This window comes from Myxocyprinus asiaticus, chromosome 45 (genome assembly GCF_019703515.2).
Source record: "Myxocyprinus asiaticus isolate MX2 ecotype Aquarium Trade chromosome 45, UBuf_Myxa_2, whole genome shotgun sequence".
NCBI lineage: Eukaryota > Metazoa > Chordata > Actinopteri > Cypriniformes > Catostomidae > Myxocyprinus > Myxocyprinus asiaticus.
The window spans coordinates 18713908-18734712 of NC_059388.1; the positions used below are offsets into that span (position 1 = coordinate 18713908).

The window sequence follows — 20805 nt, forward strand, 5'->3', positions numbered from 1 at the left end:
ATAAGAAGAAACATAGCTATTTCCATAAAATATAATGAAATGAACTGGGTCATGTAGAGAATTCTGGGAACGCCCAATTATTGTTTTTTTTACCGTAATTTTAACAATTTACTGTAAAAAGTACATGCACACTCTTCTTAAACATAATATCAATTTTTACTGTTAATCATACTTTTTACATATATATTTTTACAAAATTTTACCATAAAACTACATGTATTGTCTTATATATATATATATATATATATATATAAAAATTCAGTATATTTTAAGGTAACTACCTGTTAACCAATTAAAGTTTTTTTTTTACTGTAGCATTTTTACCATTAAAATAAACATTTTGTTTTACAGTGTACTCATTTAAATTAGCCAACATATTTAATAAACAAACATACAAGAGGTGGGGAATATGTAGGCTTAGAACTTTATGAAGGTTCAACATTGCAGTTCTGTGGAACACTGAAAAGCTTGACAAGATTATCTGAGTTATGGCTCATGTGAAGTCCGGTATGGTACACAGTCAGTATGTGTAATTTACATATTTTCAGGCCCCTGGTTCCACTTGTTTGAGTATAACAATTACTCATTGCTGCTTAGCTCCAAATAAATTGTCTTCAGAGAGCAGATTGCATTCTTTGCATCTCTTGCAGTGTATCCGTGACGAACATGCAAGTGCGAAGCTGTGCACATGAAGTTTTGGTGGTGAATCCAAAGGTACAAATACTTCAGTAACAGTGAAACTGGCATCTTTTGGACCGACCAATCAAACCAACAGCTTTAGTTTCTTATCCTCTCTTTCTCAATAAAAATGTACACTTCCCTGCAATATGTTCCCCTTATCTCCATATGTTCTAATGAAGTTGTCTGTAATTTGTAGAATGTCTTAGCACCCATCTGGTCATTGCTCTCTCTCTCTCTCTGCTGGTCTCTCTGTCAGTGCTCGGTGGGGCATAAGGCATTATGCTGCAGATGATTTCTTGGCATTCTGTCCTCTCAGGCATGACAGGCTGTTTCCTAAGAATGCTCTTGAAGACATCCAGCTCACCAGAACTTGACCTATTGATTTTAAGACATGCTTTCAAGAAGGCCTCACACAAATTAGCTGTGAGAGCTGGATAGAATAGTGCCTAGCAGATGGTGGATTTGAGTTGACACAGCTGTTGATTTGATGTCAACATGGAGTCCATCACCTATCAAACCTTAAGCTCATCTACCTGCCAAGGTGTCCCTCACAGACTTTGCCCATTACACTATAGGGCTGGGTGGTAAAGCTTAAAAAAATATATTTTGCTATTTTTTAGCCCCTTGACAAAATTTGATATCTAGTAGGGCTTGGTATTTATAGCGATTTCCCGATTCGTTTCCGATTCACAATCTTTCGATTCGATATTGATTCATAATGTCTCTTATGCTTACATATAAAAAAAGTATTTCTTAGCTAATGCTGTTAATTATACAGGGGACCTATGTACATTTAAGGAAGAATTAATTAATTTTCATTTTGGTCACATTTTGGCTTTTTAAAAATGAACATCCATGTATTCAGTCAATAAAAAATATATTATATTTAAGATTATTTTTTGTTACACGTTTGTTAAATTGCATTATTTGTACTATTTAGAAGTATTTACATTGATTTGTTGAACGTGCTAAAACCGGTACTGTCTTTTAGAAAACCATATTCTGTAGACTATCTGTAGATGAGCGCATGTTAATGAGAGAGAACTTGAATGGCTTTATTTCATCTGTGCCATGCATGATTAGAATTATTAGAATAGAATTGTTTTATTTTTGTTTTTGTTTTTGACCAACAACTGACTGTAAAGAACAAAAAGAATATTAAAAGAGACATTATTCAATGACAAATGAGTTGCGTGGATCTTGTCTTTGGACACCCATTACACAGAACAACTTTTACTGTCAACACGCAGTAAAAGGATCTCACTGCTAAATACTCCACTACTATACTACACAATTACTGGTGAGTGAAATGTAAACATTTACCAGCCAGTTGCCAAATATATAAATGTCGCATAGCACAAAATTTGGTTTCTAATGCGAGTGATTTCCTGTTATTATAGTAAAGGGTTGCGCCAGGACTTTGGTTGCGGTTAGGGTAAAAGATCGATCTTGGAACTTAAGAATTAATATCGAGATCGTTCAAATGAAGATCGCGATGTATCAGAAAATCTATATTTATGTCAACCCCTAATATCTAGAGATTTATGTATTTGCTCTGAAGTGGATGAAATATTTATTTTTTTTAATTAGATGCAACATTATTTCATTCAAACAGCCATTGTAGCGAAATGGATTGGAAATGTTAAAGGTGTTGTAAGCGATTTTTGCCATTCTAGAATTTCCACAAGCTGAGCCTATGGATTAGCCACAACCCCTCTTTCCAAAGCCCTGCACTCCAAACACACTAGAGACAGCCATCGAGCAGAAACGGTTGTCAGAAACAACAGTGGCAAAATAGCGCACTCTTATGAGCAACATGGCATAAAAATGGCATTAAGCCTCAATAATTCACTGCTACTACAATACGATGGGAACACACAACATGAATGACAGCCAGAAAGTGTCAGTGACTGTGGCCCCAGACACATTTCTGTTTGCTGTTTACAGAGTTTAATGCTGTCACAAATACATTATTTCATGAATATCTTTCAGGGAGTAGGACATTTTTTTTTGCATACCTTTCCATGAGAAAATCACTTGCAGAACCTTTTATGTAAGATTTAAAACACAGAAGAAAAAACAAAGTTACAAATAATCAAGGCATGTTTTCCCACACTGTTTTTACTAATGCACACAAGCAATATTCTCCTACATAAATAGTTACAAAAACATTTCTTGCAAGAAAAATGCCATGCAATGAATTGCTGAATCACAGTTAAAAATGTATTCATTCGGAAATCAGAATTAACAATTTCAACGTTGTTTTTGTGACTGAAATTAAAATTAAAAGTCATAACACACTCTCAAAAATAGGGTAATGAATGGCCAAACTAAACGCATTAAAATCATGTTATACACAGTGTTGCTTAATTGTACTGCAAAATAATCGCCAGCAAAATCATTATGTAAATATTGTGAATAATCAGTATATCACCCAACTGGAGTTGGGAACCAGAGGGATGCGCCTATTATATATTGGCACATTGCTTTTAGAAGCGGGAGTGTGTCATTATCATATGGGCCTCTTCAACATTTTCTATCTGACTGTTATGGAGCTCTCTCTCTCTCTTTCACTCAACTTCTTTCATGTTTTAGAACATGATTGTGAAGTAAGAATTAATTGGGTAGGGTCTGACCACTGTGGCCGGTGTTGCATGACAAGCTTGACTGACCATCATCCGACATATGCAATCTTCAGGACTCTTGGAAATATGCAGATGTCTTTCATTTCATTGGTTTTCTCTATTTTGTCCTTTAATGCCTTAACTGCACATTTATACTATATTAAAATTCACAATGTTGAATTAAAAACATCCATTTCCATTTTCCCCTTAATCTCCTCTCAGTTCTCCTCACTTCTGAACTCCTGCCGAATAAAGAGGCCTCAGTGTTTGTGGCTTTGTCCACTTCATCACATGATGAATTTACCCATTCTTTCTCTCAGCCTGGCCTTGTTGTCTAATCTGCTTCTCACCCTTTTCTCTTGAGTCTCTTTCTCTGTGACGAGGAATGTGTGAACACGTCCGTTTGTGTGCCGGTGACTCTGCCGAGCGTTAGAGCCTGTGTCACGCCCAGTAGAGCGTAACGGGTCTGGGCCTGCCAGTCAGTGTGGTTAGAGTGTGAGTGTACATGTGTTTGTGTATGTAATGTACTATTTACACTTCACACTACCTCAAACATGTCTTAAACATAGATATTAATATTTCAGTATTATAACAAATTTACCTTTTGGATTTTAGAAAGTTTAGGCTGAGTGGGAGTGAATATATTGATGACCGAACATACTCTCTCTTTGTTCCAAAACCTAGTATGCTGCCTATGTAGACAGGAGTTTATTGCATCATAGGCACACTCCCAATGCAAAGGCTGTTCCAAAAGCTAGTCAGTTAAATGTTGCTGCCTTATAAGAAGCCATTTTGGGCAACATCACATGGCAACCAGTGCTGGGTGATATGTCTTCCACAAATATATATATAGATATTTTTCACCCTATTGATGATATTTGATAAACACTCACTGAGCACTTTATCTGGAACAGTTGTACCCCTACTTATCATGCGATTTATCTAATCAGCCAATTGTGTGGTACCAGTACAATGCATAAAATCATGCAGATACAGGCCAAGAGCTTCAGGTAATGTTCACATCAACCAATCATAATGGGAAAAAAATGTGACCTCAGTGATTTTGACCGTGGCATGATTGTTGGTGCCAGACGGGCTGGTATGAGTATTTCTGTAACTACTGATCTCTTGAGATTTTCACACACAACAGACTCTAGAGTTTACTCAGAATTGTGCCAAAAACAAAAAACATCCAGTGAGCAGCAGTTTTGCGGACAGAAATGCTTTGTTGATGAGAGAGGTCAACGGAGAATGGCCAGACTGGTTTGAGCTGACAGAAAGGCTGCAGTAACTCAGTACAATTGTAGTGAGTAGAATAGCATCTCAGAATGCACAACACGTCGAACCTTGAGGCGGATGGGCTACAACAGCAGAAGAGAATATCGGGCACTTTATTAGGACCAGAGTTTTCCTAATAAAGTGCTCAGTGAGTGTATATTTCATATACAATGATATATAATGGCTTAAAAGCATTATTTACCTTCATATATTTTTACTAATACATTTTGTGATTGAATAAACTACTGTACTCACTTTTTTGGAAACCAGTTGAATTTTTTATAATACTAAATTAGTACTGTGGGACCTAGTCAAGTTTATTATTATGGTATAATACGAATTATCATTAATATTTTGAGGATTAGATTTGTGTTATATATTTGTAATATATTTTTCCTACTTCACCTTCATCTTGGACTTTTGACACAAAGTGCACTGTGTATTCGACAGTTTACAGTGTTCTGCATCTGGTGAAACATTTTAATCTTCTCTGAATTTACAAGTTTTAGATATCTCCCCTGCCCTATCCCAAAGTGGGCTTTTTATTCCAGATCAACCTCCATAATGGTTTTAGAGCAACTTCCAGATTTATTTTAGATCAACCCTGCTCAGCTGAAGCTGATTTGCTGGTTTAAGATGGTCTAGCTCGTCCCCCAGCCTGGCCAAACTGGTGTCCAGCCAAGGTGACAAGTGCCCAAACCCCCTCTAAAACCAGAAATCCAGAGAAGCCATGACAAGCGTAGGTTGTTAAGTTGCTTTTTTTCCTCAGCAGAGAACAGCAATATCAATATAATATAATAGAGGTGAGTACTACACTCAAAGAAGGAAACTCAGACAAAGATTGTTTCCTTTTTGTAAGTTGTGCACACAAGGAACACACTTTTTGATATGCCACATTTTATTTTCACAAGTGTATGCTGAACCCATTTAAGGCCCAAGTCTTGGAAAAGTAAGTGGATTACTTTCTGTCAGGTTCCACATCACCACAGTGCTTACTCAATTCAAATATATTACATCCATTTCCCCCTTGGGATAGGAAATATGACCAGGTATGGTTCCTTTTAAAGAGAGTAACTTCCAGTTGGCCAGGCTCTACTGTGTCTGGCCTAAAATAGGGTTAGACCAAGCCTGTTCTGTTACAGTGTGGGCCAATAAAACCCAGAAGATATCTCTAATGAGCACCAGACTTTGTTCTGCAGTCCAAGCTCATAAAATCACAAAACCCAGGTCATTTAATGTCAGGAACGGGGGGCTGTCTTGCCTAAATGCCAGCACTTGGTTGCCTGAGGCATTTCCTCTAGATAATCTAAACATCCAGTATATAGACTATGGAGAACTTTGGACAATGTGGAAGGGGTTGGATCGATATCAAAATATTGGCTCAATAATCAGCCACAGGCTAACGTTTGAGTTAATCTCACACATTAACAAATTCATGCTTTTACCCACACTGCCTGAACTGCTAAAGTATGCTGAATTGCAACACGTATTTGTCGAGGTCAAATACCGAAATAAGATATTGAACAGCTGTATTTTTTTTTTTTCTTTTTATTTAGATTTTTTTTTATACTGGTATGCCAAGAAACCCCAAATGTGCATGCCTGTGGTTTGAATGTTGTGGTCACTAAGCATCTTTATCTTGATTGATCATACAGATCCTGCTAGAAATGGATTGATTTACATGGGCTCTCTCCTTTTTCTAGTTCAGTTGAATCCTCCCATGGTACATTCTCAGTCAGAGGTGCTAATGATTACCAGTTTCTAAATTTAAGATGGATTATTCGGTGTGTGCTTTGTTCTGTTTGTCAACTAATAGAGGCTCTGTATAAGAGTGTTCTCTGCAAATATCAAATATTTATAAAGCCTCAGAATAATCTGAGAGAGAGGGCAAGTTCCCGGCGCTTCGTTGTAAATGATGATTATTGTCTGCACCCCAAGATATCTAATGGTAGTATAGATGGCATATCAAAGGGCATTTAAACACCAGACATGATCATTCACCAAACATGATATAAAATGGTCCTGGCGAGATGATAATTAAACCACCTGTAAATATAGTTTTTGCACCAGATGGAAAAACAAGTGTGCTGAGCCCTTCTGTTGTGTATTGGCCATCTGTATATGTGTGTACTTGTGTTTCTCTACAGCATATGGCTTTAAGGCCTTTTCACACCAAACGTGATGCGATCATGAGAGGCGAATCACAGGCGAATGGCCCTTTCTCATAGAAAGCTAAACGAATGTTCGCTGTTAGCACATTAACGCCTTTACAAAAGGTGGCGCCAATCTACAATCAATTTCACCCCGGTATGGTAGGTGGCTCAACGCACCTTTTGAGCTGGTCTGCCCTCTGCCCATCACTGGGTTAAAAGAAATAACCATTTGACAAGTTTGCAAAACAAATAAGAAAACGATTCTCTAGCGAGCAGATCGATAAAATAAAATGCATCTCTCTACCAGCTGAAGCAGCAATGATGAGTGTGTTGTTGATTTGCTCAACGAGGAAGAAAACATTTTTGATGACCCTTCAAACTATTTCAGTTCACATGCTGGACAACGTGACAGTATTATCATGTATACACAGTCTGAGGGATGATATAGAAAGGATCAAGAGTAAAAAATGGTTTAACGGTTAAAACATTATCATTTGGAACAATATTTTATATGCCATTGTCATGCATACTGTATAGCATTTGTTTAAAATAGTGGTTGACCGATGTATCGCAGAGGCTGATAAATCGGCCGCTAATCTGATTTTTGTAATAATTGGCATTGGCCGATTTGTTTCTTGAGGGCTCTGTGAATCGCCTGCTTAAATGTGAAGCGACTGAGACATTTAAACGACCGGTCACGGTTTGTTTTGTTGTTACATGCCATCGTTTTACTACAATAGTATACCGGTGTGCATCACTTTCTCGTTTAAACGGTCCGCATATCAGAGCCACGGCAGACACGTTTGAGCTCATAATATTAAAGTGCTCGCCTGTTTCATTCTCCCCCTCTCACCTCAACAGTTCCCTGTTACTTTTAACTTTTCTAATGATAAAAGGCAAATATCAATCAAATTAATATCATATACCATCTGCAAATATGCGCATATCTCGATTAAACAGATGTAATATACCAACCTCACACAACTTCAGCAGATCCAGCGTCCTGTGGAGTGCTCATTTATTTACCTCTAAAGCGCGTATTCTTACGGACTCTTCTCAACAGATCCCTGTTACTTTTAACTTTTTTACATTTATGCATTTGGCAGACGCTTTTATCCAAAGGGATTTACAGTGCACTTATTACAGGGACAATCCCCCCGGAGCAACCTGGAGTTAAGTGCCTTGCTCAAGGACACATGGTGGTGGCTGCGGGGATTGAACCAGCAACCTTTGATGATTACCAGTTATGTGCTTTAGCCCACTACGCCATCACTTTTCTAATGATAAAAGGCAAATATCAATAAAACCTCTATTATATACCATCTTCAAATATGCAGATATCTTTTTTTATTGTAATGTAATTCACAAACTCCAGCTTTTCTTCCTGTCGAGCACTCATCTAATATCTTCCTCTGAAGCATGTATTCCATCAGCCAGAATCAAAAACTTCAGGATCAGGATGAAAAATTCCTCTGATTCCCAAATCATGATGGTCAGTCTGTGACAATACAAGCAGGCGATCCAGGCCATTTAAACTGTCAGGAGATTTGCTGTTCACGTTGGATCCGTTGATTGCTAATGTGGACATGCCATCCATGGTTGCTGGACTACTGTGTGTACAGTTATTTCCTCCTTCCTAATATATTAAACAATTTCTTAATATGCAAATAAATTACAAAAATTTTATGACTAAACAGAAATCAGAAGAAACTGCTATCTACCATTTAAAATACAATATACATTTTTTTTAGATTATTTTTTACAAAGTTAAAGTTTTGTGTGAAATTAAGAAAATATAGTGCTAAAGAGTTTATTAATTTTTTTTTAGCAATTTTATGTTTGTTATTTACTATATTAAATAGTGCGATTATATCGGCATTGTATCAGCCTGTCGGGCACCCTGCACTCTGGATATCGGCATCGGCCATTAAAAAACCAATATCGGTCAATCGGTAGTTTAAAATCACTGCGTAATGCACACTCATATAATGACTGTTCAAACAAATGTTTGACTGTATCTTATCGCCTTGTACATACTTGTGTTATATTAAAACCCTGCATTTTACTAATTAAACGTGATGAAATGTAAATGCACCAAGAGTGCAAGTAACAAGCCAAGTAATTTTTTATTTGTGAAGTGCTTTTCACAACACATTTCAAAGCAGCTTTACAGAAAATTATGCTTTAATAGAAAAAAAGCTGTAATATCTGTAAAGTCTGAGAGTCATAATTGTGTGGTTTGATAACAAAAAACAAAAACATTATTATAAAATTGTGCCTTTAAAATAAATAAGTAAAACATATTTGTATTTAGACACAGTGAGCAAGCTGGTGATCTCACCCAGCAAAACCCATTTTCAGTCTGACCCATTATTAGGTACTTTAATACTGCACCCGACAGACGAGGCTGTTTATGACTATTAAATATAGCACTGCAATAACGATTTTGTTTTTGGTATTCAAAGGCACAGAGTGCACTGCAAGTCACAGCAATAGTATTATTAATATTTGGCAAAGAAAAACACTTAAGATCCGTAAAGTTGTTTATTTAAAAAGTGATACAAAGATGCCGCGATGTATATTATATTAAAGATATAAGAGAACTCGCGTAAGATTAAATGCCAAACAATGCAGCAATATGGAATAAATTATGAAGACAATCCACATAAGATCAGATCATTTTTTTAAAGGGGATGCAAGGCAGTGATACAGCAATATCATTTACATGTTAAAAGAACCCATATGAGAATTTTTAAAGGAATTTGATGCATATGAAATAAACAACTTCACTGCTGCATCTTCACTACAGGATTTCTTCCTCTAGTTACTTAGCGTTTAATGTTGGTGGTCAAAACAGCTTTCCGTGTTTTACTGCCACCAGTTGCTCTGGTTCTGGTATTTGCAACGGCTTCTGACACGTGATCTAAAGCTCCTACATTATTGGTCAGGGCATTTCTTCATCGGGCGAAGAAAAAAGTCAACACACTCTCTGTAAAAAAAAAAAAAAAAAAAAGGTTAGTTGCTGTACGATTCAGACCAGTGTTCGCTTCAGATGAGAATGGCTCATTAGGAATCTATTGTTTCAAAATGTTGATCGCGGCAAGAAATCGCACCAAACATTCGAGGTTGGAGGTTCGAGGTATTTCTGGAAGGTCATGCAGAGATCTGTTCAGAGATGTTAATAGTTCAATGCAAAGTCCATTTTGGTTCTTGTTGTATTAGTTAATGTGGCCATTTCAAATGTTTACATTGAAAACTAAAAGATCAGATTTGTAACTCAATGTCACATATTTTCATTGAATGATATTTATTTTTTTTTATTTTTTTTTTTTACATTTTACTAACTGCCTCACAAATCCTTTTAAAACTAAATTGCCTTCTAAAATGAGACGCATGTTCTCATGGCCACCCTAATTTGTTTACACATTCTACCCAGACATGTATCAGATTGTGCAGGCAAGAATAATGAGTCAAGGGTCTTGATGTCCAGGACTGGAATGTATTAAGAATTTTGAGTGGGACTGTTGATCTATAAGGCTGTTTTGATGTTCAAGATCAGTTTAGATCTCTGAAAGTGTTCTTGTGTCTAAGAAAGCTAGACAAAGTTTTTTAAAAGTTGAAGTTCTTTTCTTTTGTGTAAGATGCTGAAGAAGCTGCAAGACTTGGTGCAATGTATAAAATGTTAGACTAGCACATTTTATTTTGAAAAACAATTAAAAAACAGCGCAAACTAATGCAAAAAAGCCCCTTTATTTTTAATGTGAAACCCTGTTATATGCATGGGAAACAGACCAAACTATCTAGCTCCAAATTCTGCAATTTTTCTAGAAATTACTGATTGACTAGATCTAAAATCATGTCTGTTCTATTAGTGTACAAATAAACTTAAAAACTGCTTCTGAATTCTGGTTTATTTTATTTACTCGTAGAGCTATTAGTCTTAACAGACCTGCTCTCAAATTTCACTCAATCAGTCACACAAACAACCCCTTTCCAGCTCATTTCAGAGATAGATTGAGTACCTGTGGATGGAGCAGCTCTATGAATTGTTTGGTGTTCTCCTAAACTCCACACCTGTCAAGCAAAGCTGAACATGTGTTTTGGATCGTGATTAGGATTTTGAAATAATTATTTCCAATGAAAATGAAATACAGTAACTTAAACATGTTTCAAATTCCCACATCTGCCACCCTTAAAATGTTCCTAAAATTCTATTTTCTTTCTAATTCAGCCCGTTAATGCAAAGGAAAAGTGCCAGTTGAGAGATTTTCCCTTTTTCCTTTTTCAGGCAAGGTGAGGAGAACATGTGTTTAACAGATAGTATATGGTGTGCCTTTGCTCAACAGCAGAGCAGGGAAGGTGGTTAGCGTGTGCTGTGAGCTGTGGCTGGGTGTCACCACAAAGCAGAGACACCTTACCTAGTCTACTATCCAAGTGTAATACTGTCAGCTGCCTTTTCATGAGAAATGGACAGTAAAATGGTTTTATGCACCTCTATAATTCTTTTTACAGTCAATTCCAAAACTAAGTGAACTGCCTATGGAGGCAGCATTTTAAGGCATCATACGCATGGTCCTGATGCTATAGCTGTTCCAAATATTCAGCAGTTTAATTACACTTAGGCTAACATTAAGATACCTTCTATTTTTGATATACCCTTCAATACTGTAAAGTATAAAAATAAAAGGTAAGTAAAAATGTATGACTTTACCCACTATTTGTCTGTGCTATAGATTATTTTTGTCATTAGCTTAAAAACATGCTAACGGCAAACGCTGAAATCTGAATCCGAATCTCTGTTTGTGTGGTGCGCACAAAGTTGCTGCCTATGTAGAGCTTCTCAAATGGTTATTTATAAAGTTCGACATGAATGCTGTCTTAAAAAGGCAACTGCCTACATATGCTGTATGTGCTGGCCACTAGGTTTTGGGACAGAGCTTTACTGCCTTGTTTTCTGCTCCCTTACTATGTCCCTTCTCTCTCAGGTTTCAGTTTTAATTTTTCTTTCTGTCTCTCATATGAAATTAAATAGCTTTCTCTGCTGTGAAGCTTTTCCATGGTACCATCAAGCGTTTTATGTTCTAAATTGGTCTCCGAATGCTCCCAAACACACACACACACACACACACACACACACACACACACACACACACACACACAATCACAATCACACCACTTTTACTTATCCCCAACTACTCACAAGTGATAATGAAATGGATAAATTGCAGGCTGTGTTTGACTGAGTCAGCTCTGTGGTCGGCTACTCTCGCTCTGCTCTGGTCCAGTGACTCTGGCTTGTTGTCCTCTTGTGTTAAACCGTGTCGTCGCTTGCTCAGGCACTGGAGTCCTCGCTGGGTTCTTGTTGCCATGGGAGCAGGTTCCTGAGCGATGCTGCCAGCTATTTCCTGCCTTGAGCTTTACAGTGGGTGTGTGAGAAAGCGGCATCGCTGGAGCTAGCACAGTCCCTATCTTTTTCTCCCTCTTTCTTTTTGCATCTCTCACTCTTTTAGTCTTTCTTGCTCTCTGATGGCATGATTTGATATAAGCCTTTAATGACCTAGTTCCCATATGCCACCAGTTTACTTTCCCATTTTACCACGGGACCTCGTCATACTCACCTATTCGAATACACAAACCACACTGCATGGATCACAGCCCTGAGAAACTCTGGTTGTTATACTCCCCGTGTCAGGGGGATGCTTTGTCAGTAGAATTTAGTTTTATAGTGTATTTATTTTTCTTAAATCAACATGAAACCTCCTTCCTTCCAGTAAACATCTCCTACTGGTACGTCATGGTGCTAATTGGGGTTGTCACAATACCAATATTTCACTGGTCAATACCAGTGAAATTTAACAAAACTCTATACCAGTTACAATACCATAGTAATATTCAGTAATAACTAATAACTTTTTTAGTTTAGTTTTTAATTTAGTAACAAAGTACCAGTACTTTTGACATTTCTGGTGTTAAATGACACAACTCTAGCCATCAGCTCTGTTACACACGGTATACGAGGTCTGTTTGTGTGTGCTCACAGTTTTCACATTCTCATATACAACCACCTGTAAAAACATGATCTCTGAACCATGCGGTAGCTTCATGTAGTCTTGCGGCAGTTAAAATCACATTCATCATTGTCTGTGTGTGTTGTGTGTGGCTCAACACCACACCTTGCACAGCTCTGGGGTTTCAGTGCCTGTGAGTCGGAAACCCCGTAGATGAGGAGGGTGATTGAGACAGGAAACTGGACTTAATGAAGGGATGTGGAGACTGTTTTGGGATCCATGGTGTGTTTTGTTCCCAAGTTGTCAGATCTACATTTTATGAGAGAGACGAACAGATATTTCTGTTCAAATTAAGAATAATTGGCCTTATGTAACACTTAGACACCTTGTGCCATTCTGGCCCCATTCCTTGTTTCCAATAAATAAAAGGCAGTTCTGAGTGGGAAAAATTGGCTGTGCACCTTCCTCTTAAACCGGCTGGTCTCGCATCAGGAGCCAGTGTTGTCTGGACTGACACAAAACAAAACTAGTTCACTCACATTTTAACAAACAATATAATTGTTTTATTATGTTTGCTTGACCAAACCAACACACTGTTATTCTGCAGACATGGTTTATGGTTTTTCTAAAAATCCCTAAACTAAGACCAAAACGATCAGTTGTAACTCCTTCTAGAGCTTACATACACCAAATTTGGCACAGACCTTCAGGCTGTTCTGGCTCTGTTTGTTATGACTTTTCTTACTGATTGTGATTACGGTTTTCAGACAGCGGCCAATCAAATTCCTGAATAATCCCATAGACTTACATTGAAAGAATGTTGCATTCAAACAGGCCAAGGCCAGATCCACACTAATACATTTTCCCTTTTGAAAACTAATTTTCAGTTTCCTAATGTCATCATTTTCCAAAGTATCCAGGCAATGGAGAGCATTTTCAAAATCTGTTTTTGGTGAAGGAAAACTGTGTTTTATTGTGGATGAGAGGCGTAAATATAGTGAATAGGCATGTCATAAAATATCGATATATCATTTAATGATCAGCACATTATTTTATCAAATTATCTTTGATGCATCGATATATTAACATTTGCCGACTTCTGTTTAATATCTTGCATAATAGTGTTTGAAGACCACAAGAGGTTTATATAACATTTACTAAAGCGGGTCGCAAGGCACAGGTATCACGACATAGGATGGGTATTTTAGAGCTCCTTGAACAGGACGCATACACGCAAAAGTAATGAAAATTTTTGTACTTCAAGAATGAAAGTGACGTAGATGAGTTTGTACTTTAGCGTATGAAACTGTATTATCTGCCGTGTATGTACCTTCATAGAAAATAATTGTTTCTAATTTTAGAACACACCATGTCGTCTGCCAGACATGTCCGGTGTGCGACCCCAGTTAATTTACCCAGCCACTATTCAAACTTCAACTGTCCAAAAAATTAAAATGTAAAAAAAAACCCACACAAGGCCTTTAATCTGCTTTAAGTTGATCCATGAAGGATTTAGAGGTTAAACTTATTTTCTTGTGGAAAACTGGATACCCTGAAAGGTTATAGTTCATTCAGAAGAGGTCAAAGCCCTGATTGGAGGAATTTCTGGAATTCCCTGAATGTGATGGTCTGATGTTCAGTCATGCTGAAGTTTCAGCCCTAAGTGTTGGTGCTGTTGTTAATTGTGTTGGAGATGTCAGTTGTAACTTGACCCAGTCCCAGCCCATTACCTCCTGCTGTCCTGCCCCTGCAGTCCACACTCACACTTCATCACATGATTGGGACTGCGGGTGTGTTGGTAAGAAGATTACAGATAGTGTTGGCTCCATAGAGATACCATAGTGAATCTGAATCTGGATAATGTGTGTTTGTACATATGTGTGTGTTTATAAAGTGCATTGTGGCGGTCCACAATTGTTTGCAGAGCAAGTCTGTGTGTGTGTGTGTGTGTGTGTGTGTGTGTGTGTGTGTGTTCCTGATCATAAAGGTCAGCCTTTTGTTTTGTGGTTGCTTCAAGTCAGAGTTTGAGCGTGTGTGTTGCCTCTGTGTGTATGGCTTCCTCATCATTACTTCCAGGCACAAACTTCTAAGTTTCCCAGCCTAGTATGTGAGCCCATCTTGGCTGAAGATCTTACCCAACATCACGTCATTCTTATGCACTTTAAACACAAGTAACCCTCTCTCATTTATCCATTCTTTGGTTCTGGATGGATTGATGCTTGAATGAGGAACTGCCAGGGAAAGGATCTGCATTAACTTGCAACCCTGATGTTTCTTTCATCTGCCGATCAGAGCTGTGTGGTTGTGTGTTTAATGAATGATAACTGCAGTTTTGAAGTTTTTGCCAGTTTTTTGGTGGGTTTTTCAGTGTGTTGGAACAGTATTGTGGTGTTTGCCAAGAACGGACTGACTCTAGCTGCGGGAAAGATTACAGAAACAGACCTCAGTTTCCTTCTGGAAAATATGTTTAGGAAGATTTGGGTTCTGGCACCTCATGCCTCACTTAAGTTTTGAACAGAATTCAAAATGTTTTGGACAACTTGTGCCTAAATGTTTCGATTATGAATGGTCTTTGTTACTGAAAAAGGTATTTTTCTGCCTCGTTGGCGCCTAAATACCTCAATATGGAAAACCTCTTTTTCGAGTTTGAGTGGTTTGTTGATTAAAAGGAATAGTTCACATAAAGATTTTATTGTGGTCATTATTTACTCACCTTCGTGTGGTTTTAAATCTATATGACAATATTTTGTGGAACACAAAAGGTGAGCGAAAACAATGGCAAAGGAAAAAAAAAAGCAAGATTAATGTATCATAAAGTGGTCCATATTTCTTGTGCACTATATTGCACACAATCACTTTTGTATGGCTTCAGAAGACTTGAAATGTTGCGCATGGGCTACTTTTATTATGCTTTTTTTGTTGTTGTTGACAAAAACAAAATTTTTATTTTTGGGTGAACTATTCTTTTGAAGCATTTGAACGTTTTTTTCAGAGTTGCTCGTGCTTTTGTGTGCAGTCGTGCACTTGGCATGTGTGTTTTCTGCATGCATACTGTAGATCAGATCATGTGGATTGGCTGGGAAAAAAAATTTAATGATTTACTTTTGGCCATGAGCCTGTATGTGCATGTATGTTGGTGTGATTGAAAGAGAAAGCGAATGGGAGAGATCAAGATCCAGAAACACAACTACAAACATCTGCTTCTCATTGGTGAGTCCAAAAAGGAGCCAAGTTGTGGAGACAGGCAGCGTAGACACACAGAAATACACCGAATGAAAACAAGAGGCACACATTGATACAGCAGTGAAATGGAGCATGAAGGTTCAAGCCCACCTCTGTGCCCACACCCACATCCCTTTGACCCCTGACACTGAGACTCTGAAATCATCATCAACTGCCCAAGGCAACTTGTCCATATGTTGAAGACATTAGAATGCACACACACGACTCTGATGGGACAATGTTTGAAATTGTGCCTATGTTCAGAATAGCATACTGACATATTACCCTAACTATATCTACAGTGTATACAGTATGCATCGAATACCCACATGACCTGCTACATTTCCCAAAATGCACAGTATACAGCAGATCACATTGCATGGAATACTGTATCTTGCAATGCAATGCACTCCGTTTGACTTTCCATATCCAGTATGATGAATGCACTGGAAGTAATTACAGCCACAGTGATTTGTTTGGCTTTTTTTCTCATTTGATTTAACTGCCAAAAGTTTACACATTTATACACAAAATTGAAAATTACCATTTTTATTTTCAACTTGCAATGTGATGTTAAAATAGTGTAGCATTCTACTGTTTGAAACATTTATCATGTAATAATGCCTACTGTTTTGTTCACTACTTAAAAAAAATAGTAATTATTATACAGTATTCTGTGTAGTATTCAGTAAGTAGTATGCTAATATTCCATTTAGAACATAGTCAGTCTCAGATTCATGGGAGTTGCTGTATGTTAGCTCATCTTATTAGGAGAATGATCTCTCTGAGTGAAGAGAGACGGGTGTGGAGTCCACAGACACGGATAAATGCACTTCCACTGATGCACGGAGAGTGAAGTGTGTGTAAGTGTGTTTAAAGCTCTACAAGGACACTCTGTCGACGTTAGCACTAATGAAACATGTCTGCCATTTACCCTCACCATGTTGTTAGTCTGTACTGTGTGACCAGATGACTATGATAAAAAAAGAAATGAGACACAATAAAAGGGTTTGCTGACCTGAAGTCAGCCTAATGGTTACAAAAGTAAGGGGGCCTGGGTAGCTCAGTGGTAAAATACGCAGACTACCACCCCTGGAGTTTGCTAGTTCACTAGTTCGAATCCCAGGGCGTGCAGAGTGACTCCAGCCAGGTCTCCTAAGCAAACAAATTGGCCCGGTTGCTAGGGAGGGTAGAGTCACATGGGGTAACCTCCTCGTGGTTGCTATAATGTGGTTTGTTCTCGGTGGGGCGCATGGTGAATTGAGCGCGGATGCCGCAGTGGATGGCGAAGCCTCCACACGCGCTATGTCTCCGTGGCAACGCGCTCAACAAGCCACGTGATAAGATGCGTGGGTTGACTGTCTCAGACGCGGAGGCAACTGGGATTCGTCCTCTGCCACCCGGACTGAGGCGAATCACTGTGCGACCACCAGGACTTAGAGCGCATTGGGAATTGGGCATTCCAAATTGGGAGAAAAAGGGGAAAAATCCCCCCCCCAAAAAAAAGATTTCCAAAAGCAAGCAGGCTTATTTTTATAAGCTATTAGATGGTTTAAATTACGTGGTCCAATAGCATCTAATAAATTTAGATCATGTATTTCTAAAAAAAATCCATGTTCCTTAACATTCCAGTTAATGGGTCAAAGAACTACTGTGTATAGCCCACCCTCCTTTTGTCACACAAGGCTATATATTGCTCTGCTGGTCTCTCATAATAGAACAAGCATTAATCACTGCAATGTTATAGCAATCAAACTACAGCTAAGACTAATTAGCGGGACAAATGATGTCCCAAAACGTGATGTCTAGGCTCCCTTTCTGTGAACCACTCTGTCTGTCTTTCTGACTTAAGGCTGGCCAAGGGAAGAAAAATCACTATTCTACCCCATATCTGTTATCTCTCTAAGCTTTATTAGACAAACCGAGGCATAGCCTTGATCCAGCCTGCTTCTGAAGGCTTCTCTGTTGTTCTTTTCAGGGTTTATTTACAACACCCGCTGTTGTAAAAAATAGGCCATGACCAATCAAAGTTCCTGTGATACATCCCACATAAACACTAATTCACATGCACACCCAAACAGATACAGAGAGTAACACAACTACAGACAAACAATAATAATTCCTTGTGGATTATTGCTCACTGTTGGGCTGGGTTTATTGTCAATATTCTGCAGTTTAAAGTAATAGCCTGAGGTTAATTCTGGTCCAAATTATACTTTTTAATTCACTCATAGGTTTCATTGCAATTGTAGCATTTAAATAATTGTATTGGGCTGCAAAATTGGCTAATCTGAAGCATAATTGACTTTGTATGAGTGCCTGTCACTGCATTGGGAATTTGAATTGCGTTCTTTGATTGGGTGCCATCCTTTTCATTGTAATAACGTCCTTTTTTCTTTCTTTTAGTGTGTCTGCAGCGGTATTCAAGAGGATCAGAGGAAAAAGAAGAGGAGGAGGAGGGCAGAGGGGGAAAAGTGAAAGTAAGTGGTGAATGAGGTGTGTTCTGCAGTGGGACGAATGTTGCAGATAGGGAGTTATTTAATAGGATAAATAGTTTTCAGAAAGAGAGGGTGGGAAAGCATCTGAGTGTGGTAATTACTCACGGGATTGTCTTAAACAGCTTTCCGTCTTGCTCTCGGGCCACTCCCTGATCTCCCGCCGTTGACTCATTACCGTGATTGGCTGCTTCAGACTCTGTTGTGTTTCAATGAAGGATTGGCTCAGTGCTTTTTATACAAAGAAGGTCAATGAAACATGAAACTAGGCCCTCCAACCTGAAGAAAAAAACACAGACACACTCAATACTCTAAACAAACACTTGCTCTGTTCCAGAACCTAGTGAGCTGCCTACAGAGGCAACATTTTAAGGCGTCATAGGCGCATTTCCAATGTGAAGGCTGTTCCAAAGAGCAATTTAATTATGTTGCCTCCTAAGATACCTAATTTTAGCCAAATTGTAAAGCAGAATTGCATGTTTCCTTTGTGGAGAAGGCAATAACAGAATGTATTCTGAGAAGCTCGGTAAAAAAAATAAATCCAAGATTGAAGGAGAGAAATGTTGATTATAAATAAAATTAAATGTCATTAAATATTGAAAAGTAGTGATAAAAATGGTTTAGTGTAATTAAAAATCAGTAACTTAACTCTTTATAATATTTGTGTGCTATGTATTTTTATATTTAGTAGAGTGTTGCGCTGTTAGCTTAGCAACACGCTAACATCAAACTATTGAAAATAGTTGCAAGTCAAGTCTCCTGTGTGGAGCGCTTTTGTGTGCCGCACAGAGTTGCTGCCTATTTAGAGCATTGCAGGTAATTTTCTTATGAGGTTACATAGTGGTTAGGATGCTGCCTTATAAGGTAGCTGCCTATGTAGGCAGTAGACAGTGAGACTTGCTTTTTCACACAAAGCTTTCCTTTCCACTTTTACCTTATTGGGTGTGTTTATATTGGAGCCCGAAGCAGTCTGATTTTTTTCATGAGATGGTGAGGAAATGCTGATTTCAAGGCAGATTACGAGCAGCTCTGATTTTGCTGAGATCCCAACACCTAGTTTTTCTTTTTGCCCAGTTATTAAGCAGCAACGATGGACACTGAGCCCCTATTACAGAAAGAAAACATTAGCTTTTCATATATAAAGAGAGAGCGAGACTTTGGTCTCCTATGTGTTTCCTGATGATTTGGTTCAGATTTTGTCAATCTATAGTTTTGTGGTAATGGTGATACTAGTGATGGACCAGCTGATTTGCATAAAGGGCTTGGCAATATGCAAGAAATATTTTCATGATATTTTTTTATAACTATATATTTTTTATAAATACATATTAGATTGTCAACTCCCCTGCCCCCATGAGGGATCGGTGATTATAAAAAACAACACTTTCTAAATTCAAATTGCACTTCCAACAAAATGAAAAAGCAGTTAAAATAATGAAGTGGTAAAAAAAGCTTATTTAACCCCCTCCCCAAATTCAGACATTCACTGTCTCTAACCGCCCCATTTGCCGTCACGCAAGTATCCGTCTACGACAGACATGGGTAACTTACGGCCCTCCACATGGTTTAATCTGGCCTGCGGCTCATTTATCCTAAAAGCGTTTTTTCATTTGATATTTCAGTTGTCTTGCTTTGGGACCTAATGCACCTCCACAAGCATTTAATATGCTCAGGGTTGCCAGATAAGAGATGCAAACCCCAAATTAGAGATTTATACTTGTGCAAACTGGAAATATTCTGCCTGATGTTATACTTATTTTGTGCAGTCTGGCAACCATGCATGGGAGTGCACTCTTTCTAGCTCTCGCTTTCCCCTTTGAACAAACTTAGTGGTGCTAAGTGGTACTTGTCCGTTCTTGAGACTGCTTGTGCTGTTTGGTGCTTCTAAGTTTGCAGGCAAACCTTCACAGTGATGAACTTTAATAAAATATAAACGTATCTCGGCATCATTGACATGCGGAGGGGTAATCATTGACACATGAGTAAAAGCAAGCGAGAGACGAATATGTATTTTTTATTAGTGCAATTTAGAAATGTTGAGGTCCCTCTCGAGTCGTACCTGTATTTTCATTTAATTCTTGCAGAAATCATTTATCATAGTCATGCAGCCTGTTTTATTCAGTTGTGTGCTAATGGAAAGCCAAACCATTGGCGGAAAAACTGTTGACGAGACCCGCATCATGACACTTTTAGAGCGTAAACGGGTAATGTTTTGAGAATAAAGTAAATAAACTGGACCATTTTGCGACAAACATTAAAAGTTCTATAATTTAAAAAAAAAATTGTTTTTATTAAAACAGATCCCTGATGTAGAGAGTGTTAAATTGAATAATAAATTACCAGG

General features: G+C 38.0%; 1 protein-coding gene across 1 annotated transcript in view; it reads left to right on the plus strand.

Annotated features, from left to right (window-relative positions):
* LOC127435038 (plexin-B2-like) overlaps positions 1–20805 on the plus strand; it is a 160504-nt gene that overhangs the window by 60978 nt on the left and 78721 nt on the right. The window contains exon 2 of the mRNA XM_051688169.1: positions 18373–18446. The gene's annotated coding sequence lies outside the window, so the exon portion shown is untranslated. The remainder of the gene's footprint in view (positions 1–18372; positions 18447–20805) is intronic.